Here is a 16,880-nt window from a genome sequence, read left to right as displayed (position 1 = left end):
ATAATTAGAGCCATTTCAACTTAGCCCATTTTAGTTCCATCAGGTCAAAAGATCAGTGGACTAAGTCAATTAATTTAATTTAATTATACGTCGAAAGGTATTAAATAGGTTAATTCTTAATTAATTGGTAAAATTGCTGACTTTAGGTTAATCACAACCATGGACGTTAATCACCCTTCTGCATGTTAAACTTGATTGTTAATTTGGAATTTTTATTATTTATGCACTTTAGTCTTTTCTGCTTTAAAATCTCAATTTTAGTTTCTAACCATAGTATAATGAGTAGAGTAGTAGCTACCTAGACCTAGCTTATTGTGTTAGGATTTACTGTTGGTTTAGTTTAAACAGGCCTCCCTTGGGTACCATCTCAGAATACTTCCAAAATGTTTCGTTGTAATTAACTATATTACAATTTGACATGTACACTTGCTACCATACATATTTTCATATCCAATTGCATATATTTCTAAGACCTTGTGCACACATGCCGAGGCACAATCAAATGCTCAATACTACCCATCATGAATATGAAGGAGTGGCAACCCTAGTGATATTTACTAGGGTGTGCCACCCACCCCTACTCTTAGAGTAGAATAGTGTTTCTATTAAATAAATATTATTTATGTTATAATTATTCAACCATGTTTCTCCTATCTCTCCTTATAAATAGATGGTACTGGTTTAGCTATTAACATAAGTTTTTACACAGAAGTTTCATATATTATTATTCTGCAAGAAAGTAGTGGAAATTTAATTTCTAAGAATAAATTATATTTTTTGGGAATTTCAATTTCTATCGGTTTCTATTTGACAGAAGTACTTATCTATTAAAAGTAATAAATCATTTCTAGTTTTGTGTTTGGTTTATATTGCTCGATCCCACACTCGACACAATTCAAGGTACGAGGATAGTAAAGAAGGTCGTTTAGTTGAAAGCCGAGAACGATACAAGTCCATTTCACACAAAGCACATGTACTTTTCTAGAAAAAAATTATTATTATTAATATCACAAAACGACACGATTTTAATTTTTTAAACTTATGCTATGACTGGAAACCATTTTCTAAACTAGATTTTTCAACAGCTCTTTCTACATTTAATGAAGAACAATGCTTAGAATGCTACCAAGCTCATCTATCCAAGGCATTTTGTTGGAAAAAAATTGATTTGAAAATGGTTTTCTCGCACAGTGAAAAATAAGAATTTTGAAAACCAATCTAGTTTGTGATACTTATAGCAATAAACCCTAGACTGAATTCACACCTGTGTTTTTGGATAGACGGATCCTTGTCATTCTCGGCTTTCAACCAAACGATCTTCTCCGTTATTTTCGTACCACGAACTATTTCGAGTGTGGGCTCAAACGAATCGAGTCAAACATAGAACTAGAAATATTTTTTTCTTTAATGTGAAAATAAAAATCTCTTCTGAAATAGAAACCAACAGAATCATTATTTTAGAAATATATTTATTTCTTAGAGAATAAAAATCTCTTTATTTTCCAGCAGAATAATGGTATCTGAAAGTTGTGTTAATAGTCCTACCGGTGCCATCTATTTATAGGGAGAGAAGGTAAAACCCTTGTTGAATTATAGAAGTTTATTTTAACTAGAAAAACGAACTCCTAATCTAACAAGAAGTATAGGTAACGGAAACCCTAGTTAATATTACTAGGGTTTGTCTATTTCCCATATCGGGTCTAATTACAAGTATTTCCTGAGCCTTTAACCAAATAATTTATAATTCGATCCAACCTGATAATTGTTTTGCTATTTCCCAAAATAAACTTCAATATATTTCCAATTAAATAATCTTCTCAACCCAATTTTAATTCCATTAAAATCATGACAACTTTATTGTAAAAGAATCTATGAGAAAATATATTCAATATTTCTTCATTTAATGGTTCACTATGACCAAATGATTCATTTTCATTTTCAAATTCATTTAATTCAAAAACATTAATTCATTTTCGGTCATTTTCATTTTTTTCTTTTTCATTTTCATTTTGGATAAAACCACATTCATTTCCAAATTATTTCATTTCTTCATTATTCATTTTCATTTTGGAGAAAACCATAATAAATTCCAAATGTTTCTCATTTCTCCATTTTTACCATTTCTATTCATTTATGTTCATTTGATTCAACATGCAATTCATTTCTGGTTTCAACAATCTAGTGGAGGGACTGATTGGACATAAGCAATTGAGGTTCAAATGATTTATAATTAAATTCCAGGTTTTCGCCTATTAATTATAAACTTATTTAGTCATGAAGTCATTCCACTATAATATTGTGACTGAGCTCTCCCCACTCGCATACCATTATGAAAGTAACTCGATCAGTGCTAGTCCAATGACCTTGTCATAAGTGTGTTACCTTCATAGGATATCCTTAATCTCTTTGGGATAATATTCGTTCTCCTAATATGATCCTATTTTATCTCATGGTAATCATTACATATTCCTTCATTAAAAGTGAATTACCATCAAATAGTAATCAAGTCATTCATCACAAAGGCGAATGTCTTATGGCCACGTTTACTTTTCATCAACCATGTAATGCCACTGAGAGGATATCATTTACCCATGTCTCGAGCTATGGATTCCATTGTTGGGAATGATGCTAAATACTACAAAAGTCATATATCAAACACACTAGCTTTATGTTCTTTATCTATTTGAGCTCAAGTTTTTACTTACATCAAAGTATACGAGTCACACATACATAGTCCATCATTCACTTAAGATTTAGGTATGTCACACTATGAACGTCACAAGTGAATCAATCCATAAATGGATTAATGATCTATTCTTCTTGGGTCCAATCCAATGTACTGTCAATCTAGTCAGTCACATCTATGTCTTTATCTTCTAGGAGTCATCCGTTCTGATGCCTAAGACAAAGCATCTCCTCAAGTAAACTTGATAGACGAAATATTATTCTTTCAATCGGTTTGCTCATTCTCGATTAGAGTACGAACATTTTTAGGTTCTTTTACTAATATAATATGTCTTTTTGTATCATGATCTGACCACGTAATACCACTTAGTTTTAGTTAAACATTAGAAAACTAATGAGCAACATTAGTTTAGAATGGGTTTTTCCCTTTCTATGTTGAAGTCACCACGTTGAGGGTGCAAAAATTCTTCCCTCCATGTTGATGATGCAAGGTTTGGAATTGGCCCTCCTCTCTCCATGTTGAAGTTGCAAGGGTTCTTCTCACCATGTTGATGTTACAAATTTCGGAGCTCCTCTCACCACATCAAAGTTGCAAAGGGTTCTTCCTGCCATGTTGATGTTACAATGTTTAGAATGGGTCCTCCTCTCATCATGTTGAAGTCTCTCATCATGTTGATGGTACAAAACTTCTTCCTTCTATGTTGATGGTGCAAAGTTCAGAATATACTAAAGTTGCAAAGGTTGTTTCTACCATGTTGATATTGCAAAGTTCAGAATGGTCCCTTCTCCTACCATGTTAATGTTGCAAAGTTCAGAATGGGCCCTCCTCTCGCCATGTTAAAGTTGCAAAGGTTCTTCCCGCCATTTTGATGGTGCAAAGTTTGGAATGGGCTCTCCTTTCACCATGTTGAAGTTGTAAAATTTCTTCTTGCCATGTTGATGGTGCAAAGTTTAGAATGGGTTCTCCTCTCACCATGTTGAAGTTGAAAAAGTTCTTCCTGCCATGTTGATGGTGCATAGTTTGAAATAGACCCTCCTCTCACCATGTTGAATTGAAAAAGTTCTTCTCACCATGATGATGGTGCAAAGTTTGGAATAGGACCTGTTTTCACCATGTTGAAGTTGCAAAGGTCTTCTTGTAATGCCGATATTGAAGAAAAAAGGAACCGATCTCAATCTCGTCATGTTTATGCTGGAAAAGTGTAACTAATCTCCATCTCGCCATGGTGATGTAAAAAAAATAGAATTGATCTTCGTCTTGTCAAATTGGTGTTGAAAAAAAAATTATGATTGATCTCCACCACACCATATTGATGTTGAAAAAATGAAGCAAATCTATTTCGTACCATGTCAATGTGAATAATCAGAATTGATCTTGACTAGTGCATCATATACCTCGACCATCACTAAAGTCTTGGCAGAACGATATAGTACGTTTTTGGTCAAATCCCAATATTTGTTGAAGTCTTTGAAAATCTCAATTCTCTTTTCCTTCTTGATTGTGCATCTTCGACTTTGATGGTGGATGAATAGGAATACTTCTCGTGACCTTTGGTATATACCATGATGAGCTTAAAAAAATAAAGCACAAAAATATTTTCTTTTTAAAAATTACGACAAGAAGCCTTCAATTGGAACATCAGAGATCCATGGGTGTTATTTGTTTACTCCAAAGCATTGCTAAACAAATAATGGTTGAGTGAAAATTTTAACTTAGAAAAGTTGTTTTCTTTCCAAAAGTGCTTTTGGTTGGCTATTTACATTTTTATCCTCCAATTGTCTTCTCCCAAAACACACAGTAGAATCCCAATTTTTTCTTCATTTTCTCTTTCCAAGCTTTTTTCTCTAGTTCTCTTCTATTTTATTTTCTTCAATTCTTCCATTTTCTTCAAGGTTGTTGTTGCTCTCTCTCCCCCCCTCTCTCTCTTTCTACTCCTCTAATCTCATCTTCTCATTTTAACTCTCAATTTAATTTTTTTCATTTTTTCCCATTTTAGGTTGTTCCTTTTTAATTCTTCCACTGGTGAGCTTATTTTCTTCTACGACTATTTTAGTTGCTCTCTTCTTCTTTTTAACTGTTCCTTATGCTTAGTTTAGTTGTTTTCTGCGACTGTTTTGGCCTGTGAAAGAATCAGGTTTTTTAAATCCTGATATTGGATTGGAATATTTCAATCTCCGGTTTATAATGAAACAAGAAAAAAAAATCTTGCAGCAATTGATTGTTTGATTTTTTTAACGAGATGGGGCTCATTTATTTTTTCTAACTTTTCTTGTGACAAACTTTTTCCTTCAAAGGGCAATGATGATGTTGACGGGTTTTTATTTTTATTTTTTATCTTTGTTGTTTTTCACATCCATTCCATGTTCTATGAGTTTATATGAAGATCGAGTTACATATGTTTGCTATTCTTAATTGATGTTGGTTTCACTACTCTATATTTAGATTGTTAAGTAGTTTCATTAAGTGAGTTTGTATCTTGTTAACTCTTGACATTAACTCAGTGAAGCACTTTAAGAATAAAAGTATATCTACATGATGACCTATTGGTGGATGAATGCACATTTCTAGGTTGTGGTGTATAAACTTGTAAATCATTAGGCTCCTTTTCAGAGATTATCTACTTTGTTCCAGTCACATGTGATGAATATCTCCTGTTTTGTCCCCTTACTGTTGCCAGTTGTTGAGAAAATGAATTGCAATTTTTATACCACAGAAATTAGCTGGTGGAGTTTTGTTGCCCAAATCAGCTGTCAAGTTTGATGAGGGAGGTATGATGACAATTTGTTAAACACATTTTTCCCCTTTTCAAATGAATGCTTGAGATGTCTTAATTCATTTTATGTTTTCAACTTCAGATAGTTTTGGTCGGTGCTGAAGTAGGAAAAGTTGAGCCGGGAAAGAAGATAAACGAATTCAGGAATTTTTTGAGCAATCTCATGCAAAGTGATGCTTGTCAAAATGTTGCCATTTTTGTATGTAGTTATTCTTCTAATAAAATTTAAAATAATTCCTATACTTTTGTAATTTCTTTTCTCGGATATAAATGCTTATGAGGTTAGTTAGCATTCCTTTTTGGCGAAAATATCATTTTGTGTTACCTTGGGTTCTCTTATATGTCAATATTCAGCCTAATTAGAAAAGAAATTCTAGTAACTTGCAAGTTTAGCAGTAAGACTATCACTAACTATTAAAATGATGGTATCTGTTATAGCGATGAATGTTTTTTTAGGTATGATCTCTATTTCATTCATTTGGTTGTAGGTTTCTTTGACGAACATAATAGTAATGTTATTTCAATAAGTTGGGTGCACTATACATGAGGTTTCTAAAATGATATTGTGTTGCTTGCAGGTGGATTTGGGAATAGATACTGGCATTTCATTTCTATAAGACAGTTTTTATAGCAAAAAGGCCAAGTTATAGTTTTGGAAAGCAAACGATGATCGTTGTTGCTACAATGACGATACAAAATTTTATCTGAAAACATGTCGGTCGAAATGATGCAGATTTTATGGAATACGAAAATATTAATAGGGTATATGAGAATATTATTGATTCAGAAAATGTGCATGGTGGAGAAAGTGATGATGATGGTGGTGGTGGTGGTGAATCAAACAATTCAAGTGGTTTTGAAATGGAATTAACAAGATGCTATAGCTTCTAGTTTAAGGAATTCACTTTAAATTGTAAATACTAATGTAAATTTTTTAGTATTTATATTTTGTATATAAATATTATCCCTTTTTGAAACTTTAGTCCAAATACATGTAATATTTTCTATGTTATGTTAATATCTAATATAAGTTATATATTCAAATTATATTTTAAAATAAAATAATACAAATGTGTTAAAATCATTAATTAAAAATAAAAAATCATTTTTAAAATAATACAACTGTGTTAATATATAATTACAAATATTTAATTATTATACTTAAATATTTAAAATAAAGTTAATATATTCTAATTAAATTTATTAAACAATTAATATTAATTATTTAGAAACATTTAAAATTAATATTATATATTAAAATATTAACAATAAGTTATAATAAATTATTTTCTATATTCTTGCTAAAATATTATAATATTAATTAATTTGAACATTATTTAAATGCATATTAGTTACTTTATAATATTATGTCTAAAATGAACATTTTATTTCTCAAAAGTACTTTTTAACAAGTAATTCTAAACACTTAAATTTTAAACTAAAATTTTCAAAAGTACTTTAAAAAATATATTAAACTAACCTTAAGAGTTGAAAGTGGATTTGAATTTTGTTTAAACTAAAATATAGTTTAATCACTAAAGACGTGGGTGGTTACCTTGTTTGATTACACTTCTATTTGGCAATTGACATTAAGTTGCCAATTGATTTGAGGAAATTATTAAAAAATTTAAAATCTCCCATGTAGAATTCAAGCAGAGGAATTCCCATAGCTCAAGCTTGAGCTGCAGGATAATTTCGTTCAAGACTAACTTAGTTGTTGCATTTCAAAATTTATGTAAGTGATCAAATTTTGAGGTAGTTTATAAAATCGAAGTCCAAATTATTATAGTCCAAATCAAAATTATCATGGTAAAAATGATGACATCATATTTATGTTATAATTATTTTTAATTAATTTAAATTAATTAAAAGATAAATATTAGGATTTTATATTATTGCTAATTAAAAATAAAATAATTAAATAAAAATATCAAATAATTATTTTATTTTTAATTAATTAAAATAATAGATAAATAATAAATAAAAGAATTTAAATTCTTAAAGACCAATCAAATAGAATCGTTAAATTTTACGAGAACTCTCTTTTATTCGTGTAATTGATATTATAAAAAATGGTCAACCCAAGTCATTTTAGAAAGGTTCACAAGTTTAAGAAGCCCATGAAATGTCTACAGGATTCTTTGAAGAAGCCGAAGAACTTGAAGAAATTCTTAAAAACGTTGCATTAGTTCTGAATAAAAGCTGTCATCCAATCCAATTCAACCGTGGAGAAGAAGACCAAAGTTGTTTCTAAAGAAAACCACATTTCAATCCAACTCAATTAAATAAATGAGGTTTAAACCCATTTTAAAAGCAAGTCAACATGACTCTGAAGCAATATACATTCATCCAAGATCAAGTCAAACGACCATTGGATCAAGGTCAAACCAAAGAGAAGAATCAAATGATATTTTTCTTTGTATTCAAGAAATTTCCGGAGATTGTAACTTTTCTATCAAAATTATAAATAAAATTTGGCTCCGAATTTTAAGTCAATTTTTCGACTCAAAATTTGTACGTACAATAATATAAGAAATTATTCAATTAATGATTTTTAAAAATTAATTATTATTGATAATGAAATTAAAAATTTTAAATAATTATTAATAAAAAGTAAATGAGAAAAACTAAGAGTGTGTTTAATTTTAGTTTTTTTTAAATAGTTACCTATATAAACCCTACTAATGAATTATTTATGGTTTGTAAATTTTTTGTTATTTATTTTGTTAACTACATCAAGTGTATCAATAATAATAATAATAATAATAATAATAATACTACTACTACTAATAATAATAATAATAATAATAATAATATCTATATTTTAATGAAAAATATTTAGTTAGCATCCCTTTTTGGCGAAAATATCATTTTATGTTACCTTGTGTTCTCTTATATGTCAATATTCAGCCTAGTTAGAAAAGAAATTCTAGTAACTTGCAAGTTTAGCAGTAAGACTATCACTAGCTATTAAAATGATGGTATTTGTTATAGCGATGAATGTTTTTTTAGGTATAATCTCTATTTCATTCATTTGGTTGTAGGTTTCTTTGACGAACATAATAGTAATGTTATTTCAATAAGTTGGGTGCACTACACATGAGGTTTCTAAAATGATATTGTGTTGCTTGCAGGTGGATTTGGGAACAGATACTGGCATTTCATTTCTGTAAGACAGTTTTTATAGCAAAAAGGCCAAGTTATAGTTTTGGAAAGCAAACGATGATCGTTGTTGCTGCAATGGCAATACACAATTTTATCCAAAAATATGTCGGTCGAAATGATGCAGATTTTATGGAATACGAAAATATTAACAGGGTATATGAGAATATTATTGATTCAGGAAATGTGCATCATGGAGAAAGTGATGATGATGGTGGTGGTGGTGGTGAATCAAACAATTCAAGTGGTTTTGAACTGGAATTAACAAGAGATGCTATAGCTTCTAGTTTAATGAATTCACTTTAAATTGTAAATACTAATGTAATTTTTTTTTTTTGAAAACAATAATCAGATTGGATTTTATTTAAAGGAAAAAACAGGCCTTAACTCACAGCCAATGTCCAAGAAATAAACTAGAGACCTAATAAACAAAAACCCAAAAGAGAAAAACTAAACAATAAATAAACGGAAAGATTCTAGAAAAAACAAAAACAATAAAGTTCTGTAAACGCATTCATTATTTCTCACTATTCCCAATCTGAAAACGCTTTGGAAAGAAACGCCTTTTCTTATCATCTGACATTACTAGTTGAAGACGATTCCAATTTCCCAAGGAGAGCTTCTTAGCCGAGCCTATTGATTATCCACTCTAATCTCTCCATTTTCCATCTTCACCTTCCATTTCCTTTAGTCTGGTTCTCTCACACTATCCCTCTCATTCAATTTTTCTGCATATTCGGGAACTCTTCCGATAAGGTAAATTCCTTTCTTGCTTTTCATTGTTTCAGTTGCAATGATATGTGCTAGATGATTTGCTGTTCGTGGAGTATATTCGAAACTGTATTTTTGAGTTTTAAGCGAGATCTGTTGAATATCATGTATATACGCCCTTATCAATGACTTATCTTGGCTCTTTGTTCTGCACTTCTTGATTATTGTTAATGAATCCCCTTCAATGATAATGTTTCCCCATTTCATGTCAATGCCGAGTTGAGTTGCACTTCTACACGCTATTGCCTCAGCAGCAAAGGCTAAAGCGACTTGATTGTGGATTTCCAAGCATGCCAGGAGGACCTTTCCTTCGCTGTTCCTGGCCACAATTCCGAGTGCTGGATGAGAAGATCTCACATCATATGCAGCATCAAAGTTGATATTCACAAACTGATAAGGTGGGTGCTTCCATTTGCTGACAACTGGAAAAACTTTTGGCCTTCTTGTTTCGATCTCATTTAATTCAAGAATATAACTGTGGACAAAGTTTACTATCTCTTTTCCAGATTTACTGACCTTCTTATGCACTCTTGCGTTTCTATCTCCCCAGATTGCCCATAAAGTGCAGCAGAAAATCCTACACTGAGCTGGATCACTCTGTTCAAAGATCCAGACAAGCCACTTTAGGAACTCCAAATTATATTTGAATAGGAAAATTGGGCATGCTAATTATCCCCATACCGATACTGAAACCGGGCATTCTATAAATAAGTGATTCATCGTCTCTGTTCCATTCCCACATCTAGGGCAAAATGTAATGTTTGTCAATCTCCTTTGTTGCATGTTTGCCTGTAGAGGAAGATAGTTCCATGTTACTTTCCATACTGTTATTTTTATTTTTGAAGGTAGGTTAAGTAGCCATAGCTTTTTATATAAGCCTTTGTAGTCGGTTTGTAACTCATAAGCTCTAGGATCTACATCCAAACTTTGTAATAGTTTATAGGCACTGCGAACTGTAAACTCACCCGAAGGTTCACCGTTCCATGCCAGAAGATCATCGTGAGGCTCAACTGCCAGTGGAATGCGAAGAATCCTATCAGCTACTTCTTCTGGAAAGGTAGACTCAATCAACTCTTTTTTCCACAGTCTGCTATTCGTGTTAATTAACTCAGCAACTTTAACATCACTCAAATTATAACCTAAAGATGATAAACTTGTGAAGCTTAAATGAGGAATCCAAACGTCATTAACAACAGATATATTTGTACCCCTTCCCACCTTCCAATATAGTCCCTTTTCTAAAATGCCTTTCACAGCCCATATACTCTTCCATGCATACGAACAGTTGTATTTCAAGCGCGGATCAAAAAAATTTTCACTCGGAAAATATTTTGCTTTTAAAACTTTCGCAACCAAAGAGTTTGGGTTATTCAAAATTCTCCATCCTTGCTTAGCTAGTAATGAGACGTTAAATAGTGCCATGTTCCTAAAACCCAGTCCCCCTTCTTCCTTAGATCGGCATAAATACTTCCACTGACACTAGTGGATACCCTTTTTCCTATGTGCTTTCTGCCACCAGAAATTAGCAAAAATGCTTTCAAACTCCCCACAAAGAGATTTTGGTAAAAGAAAATAAGACATAGCATAGGTTGGAATAGCTTGAAGTACTGATTTTATAAAAACTTCCTTTCCCCTTGTGATAAGAATCTTGTGCTCCATCCTTTAATTCTGGACTGAATCTTCTCTTTTAAATTTTGAAAGGACGCCTTCTTCCGTCTGCCAATCATATTAGGAAGACCAAGGTACTTTTCCATATTTGTTGATCTTCTTATCCCTAATACTGTTAAGACTTCACTTTCCTTTTCTTCTGATGTGTTCGAACTATAGAAAATAGTAGATTTATCAAAATTGACACATTGACCTGAACACCTTTCATACTCCTGTAGGATTCCCTTTAAAATTCTCGCCCCCCTATCCGATGCTTCCCCGAACAATATACAATCGTCTGCAAAAAGAAGATGTGAAATCTCTGGGCCTCTCCTACTAACCTTTGCACCTTTCATCAGACCTTCCTTCGTTGCCAAACGCATTAAGGATGAAAGACCTTCACTGCAAAATAAAAAAAGAAAGGGACTAAGGGGATCTCCTTGACGTAAACCCCTAGTCGATTGAAAAATTCTTCCTCTTTCCCCATTTGTATTCACTGCAAAAGACGTTGTACTGACACATTTCATGATCAACTCCACCCATTCCCCTGCAAAGCCCATCTTCAACATTACTTCTTTAAGAAAAACCCACTCAACTCTATCATAGGCTTTGCTCATGTCAAGCTTGACTGCCATATATCCCTTTTTCCCTATTCGCTTATTCTGAAAAGTATGCAAAATCTCATGAGCCAAAAGAACATTATCTGAAATCAATCTGCCTGGAATAAAAGCACTCTGAGCTTCATCGATACATTTCTCAATTACTCCTTGAAGTATATTAGCAATTGTTTTTGCCACCATTGTATAAAGGACCGAACACAAACTTATAGGTCTAAAATTTGCCAGACTTGTAGGATTTGGGATTTTTGGAATCAACACAATATTTGTTTGGTTGATAGAATCCAAATCCTGATTACTATTTAAAATTCCCAAACAAAACTTTGTAACCTCCTTTCCTACTATATGCCAAAATTTTTGAAAAAATATAGGAGGGAAACCATCAGGTCCTGGTGCTTTGGTAACAAGGTAAATGTTTTTGACTAGATGACTTGTTAAATAATAATTAAAGGGTTTTTAAACCTAGAAATGAATTTTTACCAACAAGTTTAATTTTCGCTAAACACCTCAATGTGACATCACTAGATTCGACCATAACTCCTAGGACGGGTTTTAGGTGTTACATTTAGTGGCATCAGAGTCCAGTTACAAAACTCAGTTGTGGAATGGGTTTTAAATATTTGGAATTTCTGGAAAACTGTTCTTTAAGTGTTTTGGAAGGTTTACAAGTGTGACACATCGAGTCTCTAGCGCCGAATCCATAAATTTTCTTTATACTGTAGACTGCTTGAACTGAAATACACTGAGAGACTACTATATATAGTAAGACTGTACTGAAACTCATTAGTTAGAGTAAACTGAGACTGTAGGAAACTGTAGGAAGACCTTGATTTGCGAAAACAAAACTCTAATTACTGTTTTTCATAAGACATCTGTTAATAATTACTGGAATTACAAACTGATGCATAAAACTTCTTAAACTGATAATATGTTATTTGATATGAGCACAAGAGGTACACACGGACAATGTACAATAGGCCATAGTAGAGGCTGTAGAGGTGTTTGAGTTAGGTCCTTATCGTTTGACCATATACCTAATTTGGAACTAGAGTGCGCAGCGGAAGCGTAATGGTGGAGTCTGTGTTATGCAACTGATCTGATAATTGGAAATTTCGAGGAAAAAATTCCTTTAAGGAGGGGTGAATTGTAACATCTCAAATTTTGGGCCTAGAAGAAATAGGTTTTGAACAAGGGAACAGTTAGGAGACTGCACATAAATATTTAGTTGTGCAAGGAAGTGACACAAATTGCTTGTTTGCTTTAATAGCTAACTGATTTGGGTGTGTATAGTAGTGTTTGAGAAGTCTGGGTTCAAGTCTTGGCTTTTGCAGAATTTTTAGTTTTGCTCTTAAATGAATCTAGACACTGGCATATAGGCCTTATAAATAATAGTGTTTGTTTATGACACAAAAATAGCTTGTGGTCTAGTGGCAAGGTGGCGTGCTGTGTAACTGTGAGGTTTGAGGTTCAAGTCCTGGGTTGCGTAATGGAGTAATTATTTTGCTGCTTGAGCTGGGTAGGTGATGGAGTTGGACTAGAATACTACTAAAAGAAGTTTGAATTGGTCATAGAGAGAATTGAGGAGAGAATATTGGGATTTGGCGAGGTTGTTGTTGTGGAGAGCTATATATCATCTCATTTGTTCCTTGTTCTCGATGGGAGATTAGCGAGGTTTTCAAGATTTTCGTTGCTTTCTCCAACCTGCATTGCTACCATTCGTAACTGGTGGTGGTCGAGGTTGATTGGCATATTTCCTAGGAACCAAGGGTGCGAGGATCATTGATTTTCAGAATAAAAGTGTTCGGAATGAAGGGAATCTGCAAATCGCATCAGGTGTGTAACCACCCCACTGTAACTGTAGAACGACAAAAAATGAAAATTGAAATACGGCGTTTGAGACCACACGAGCATGCGATCGCTCGTGGGGTAAGCCAAACTTACGAATCATCGGTGATAAACTGTAGAGGCCTCCATGAGCATTTTTATGGGCCACATTGGGCCGAAATAGGTCGTGTGAGCTCAATGGGCTTGTGGGCCCCACACAGATGAAATCTACGATTTATGGCAAATACTGGACTAGGCTATGTCGATCTCATAGCCGTGGCGAAATCTGGGTTGAACGGGCCGTACGAGCATGTGGGCTCACTTGGGCCAAGTAATGGGCCTTGGGCCCATTTACACTTTTATGACCATTTAGGTTACCTGAGTCACTCGAGGCGACTGCGAACCTTTTGAGATGTCGATATCTGCACCAAGACCCCAAAATAGGTAAAATGACCAAAATAGCCCCATAAGGTAAAATGACTGAAATACCCCCGAAGGGTAAAATGACCGAAATACCTCTGAAGGGTAAAATGATTGAAATACCCCTAAAGGGTAAAATGACTGAAATACCCCCATAGGGTAAACTAATTTTTATACCCCTAGGAGATGAAATGGTTGCTATGGCCTTATGATATGTATGACTATGATTGAGCATGACATTTTGCATATACGTATGATATTATGTCACGACAACTGTGGACCTACTGGTGGCTTTACCACGATATCTCATCGCGACTTTTTTGCGATTATATTATTGGCGCTTTATCGCGATATTGATGTGTTGGCTGGATTGGTCGATTTTATCCCCACATGGTGTGTTGGTGGTACGGAGTGGTGTGTTGGCTGGATTGGGATGGGTTGCATTTTCTGTACTGTAATGTTATTGTATTGGGCTAGGGCCCACACTGATAATGAATTTGGCTAAGGCTCACACTGTACTGTCACTGAATAGGGCCTAGGCCCAGGCTGCTACTGTATGTTGTTTACTGATTGATTGTTAGGTAAATACACACTAAGTTTCGTAAACTCACCCTCTCCTCTTAACTGTGCAGGTAATCCTCAGTCTTAGGCGATTCGGTGCTGCGAGGGACTCGGAGGTGGCCACACAACTGCTGCTGTTCACACTTGCTTTTATTTTACTTTAAATTATATGTTAGGTTTGTTTTGTAATAAGGCCTTTAATTTGGGTTTTAAATTTTAATTGGGTTTTTGCTTACATATTTTATACTGCTAGTTAAGTGAAAACGAATTTTCAAAATAATTACTGTTTTCAAAGACACGAACTTTAAACGTTAGAGTTTTCAAATACTTCCGCAATTTTAGATCAACCTTTTATAACAATAGCAGATAGCAGGTTTGACTAGATGATTTGTTAAATAATAATTAAGGGGTTTTTAAACCTAGAAACGAATTTTTACCAACGAGTTCAATTTTCGCTAAATAGCTCAATGTGACACTGCCAGATTCGGCCATAACTCCTAGGCGGGGTTTGGGGTGTTACATTCCTCTTTGCTCTTCCTTGCCCCTCTTCCTTGTTGTACATTGTATCAACTTTAGGTGATGAGTGTGGATAAAAAATGTCTCAGAATCAGAATGATGCTACTTACAATCCCATAAAAAATGAAATCAATCTTGCCAAGTCTTTCACTCCAATGAATGGTAATGGTGCCATCAACACTTAACTACCCTCAAACCAAACTTAGAATCCTAATATCAAAATGCCAACCCACGAAACCATTATGTAACACCCTTAACCCGTATTCGTCGTCAAATTAGGGTTACGAGGCATTACCAAACAACACAACCATCTCAAAATCAATACATATATTATATATATATTTAAAAATAATACGCTTGGTCTAATATAAAACAAAATGCAAAATTTTAAACTTCTCACTTCTAACCATTTTAAATAAAAAAACATTAAAATCTAACTAATAAAGACATTGCAAACTAACAAATCCATAAGAAAATAAACCATTTTAGTATGACTATTATAATCATATACAATACAACAAAATACAACCTTCAAAACATTTATCTAGTCTATACATGCCATAGTTAGAATTTAATATTTTAAATACCGAAATAATAGATAGGGTGATGAACTTATCGACAATCCCCGAGCTTGAAGCTTGATCTTTAAGTCTATAAAATAGGAAGACATAAGTAAACAAAGTAAGCTTTTATAGCTTAGTAATTTTATAGCATAACCACAAATATATATATTTATAAGCTTTTATAGCTTAGTAAGTCTATAGCATAACCACAAATATATATATAAATATATATAAAAATTATAGAATTTCTTGGTACACTAAATGAATTCACAAACACTGTATATTAACAAATACTTATAGATAAATGCATACATAATTATCAACAATTTAAATCGAATGTATATACACTTTTACGTAAATATCCGATTGCATATATATATAAACATATGTTTAACAATTTTATAACCGAATGTGTATACATCTTTATTACCGCATACATCCGAATGCACATATGTACTTATCATATGCATATAATTGATCATACACATATATACCAATCACATTATATAATCATTTGTATATATATATATATATATATATATATACTCATTATAAATTTATACCGAATGCATAGCTAATATCTACATTCGAATATATATATATTCTTCATATACATATAAATGAGAACATTTATATATATATATATATATATATATATATATATCTCAAATGCATACATAAATAATTATCAAACACATAGGCTCAATATATATATATTTTAACAACCGCATATCACCATATGTAATTATAAATTCAACAATCGCATATACCTAATATACATATGCTTTTATTAATTGTATATACCGAAAGCATACAATTATATTTAACCAATGCAAAACCCGAATGTAGGTGTATACTTACCAAGTATGTAAAAACTGAATGTTTATGTATTCATCAATTTCATATAATCAAAATCATAGATATATCAATTGCATATTCTTACATAATTTAAACAGATTCACCGGCACTTAGCCTGCTAGGTTTTAAAACCTAATTCAGTACACCGGCTCTTAGCCTGCTAGACCTATAGTCCAAAATGTATCACCTAAGCATTAAGCACGCTAGACGTAAAGTCGAATTATTTCACCAAGCATTAAGCCTGCTAGGCACATAGCCTGAATAACTGAGATACAAAGTTAATCTTTCATATAAATCTTTATAATACACATAAATCTTTCTCAATAACTATATCTCGATAAGAATTGTTTTATATTCAACTCTTCATAGCAACCTCACATTCGAACCACATATACATGATTTATAACATTAAATTCAACTCAAGAAACTCAAATCCTATTTTCGATTCACGTGTATAATTATATATAATTATTAACATTAAA

General features: G+C 32.6%; 2 long non-coding RNA genes across 3 annotated transcripts in view; one reads left to right on the top strand and one right to left on the bottom strand.

The window, feature by feature from the left end:
• The first annotated feature begins 4,513 nt into the window (after positions 1-4,513).
• LOC105802732 (uncharacterized) lies at positions 4,514-6,436 on the top strand. 2 transcript variants are annotated; one of them, XR_001136278.2, is made up of 5 exons: positions 4,514-4,578; positions 4,683-4,708; positions 5,364-5,454; positions 5,542-5,658; positions 6,038-6,436. It is a non-coding gene; the product is annotated as an uncharacterized LOC105802732 (long non-coding RNA). The 2 variants fall into 2 exon arrangements; XR_001136276.2 differs by lacking the exons at positions 4,514-4,578; positions 4,683-4,708 and having other exon boundaries at positions 4,715-5,454.
• A 9,066-nt stretch (positions 6,437-15,502) lies between these two features.
• The window catches only part of LOC128042409 (uncharacterized), a 2,423-nt gene continuing 1,045 nt past the window's right edge, over positions 15,503-16,880 (bottom strand). Inside the window, exon 3 of the long non-coding RNA XR_008197759.1 lies at positions 15,503-15,628. This is a non-coding gene — a long non-coding RNA (uncharacterized LOC128042409). The remainder of the gene's footprint in view (positions 15,629-16,880) is intronic.

This window comes from Gossypium raimondii, chromosome 7 (genome assembly GCF_025698545.1).
Source record: "Gossypium raimondii isolate GPD5lz chromosome 7, ASM2569854v1, whole genome shotgun sequence".
NCBI lineage: Eukaryota > Viridiplantae > Streptophyta > Magnoliopsida > Malvales > Malvaceae > Gossypium > Gossypium raimondii.
Note: the sequence above shows the minus strand (reverse complement) of the source record. Positions and strands in the feature narration are given on the sequence as shown.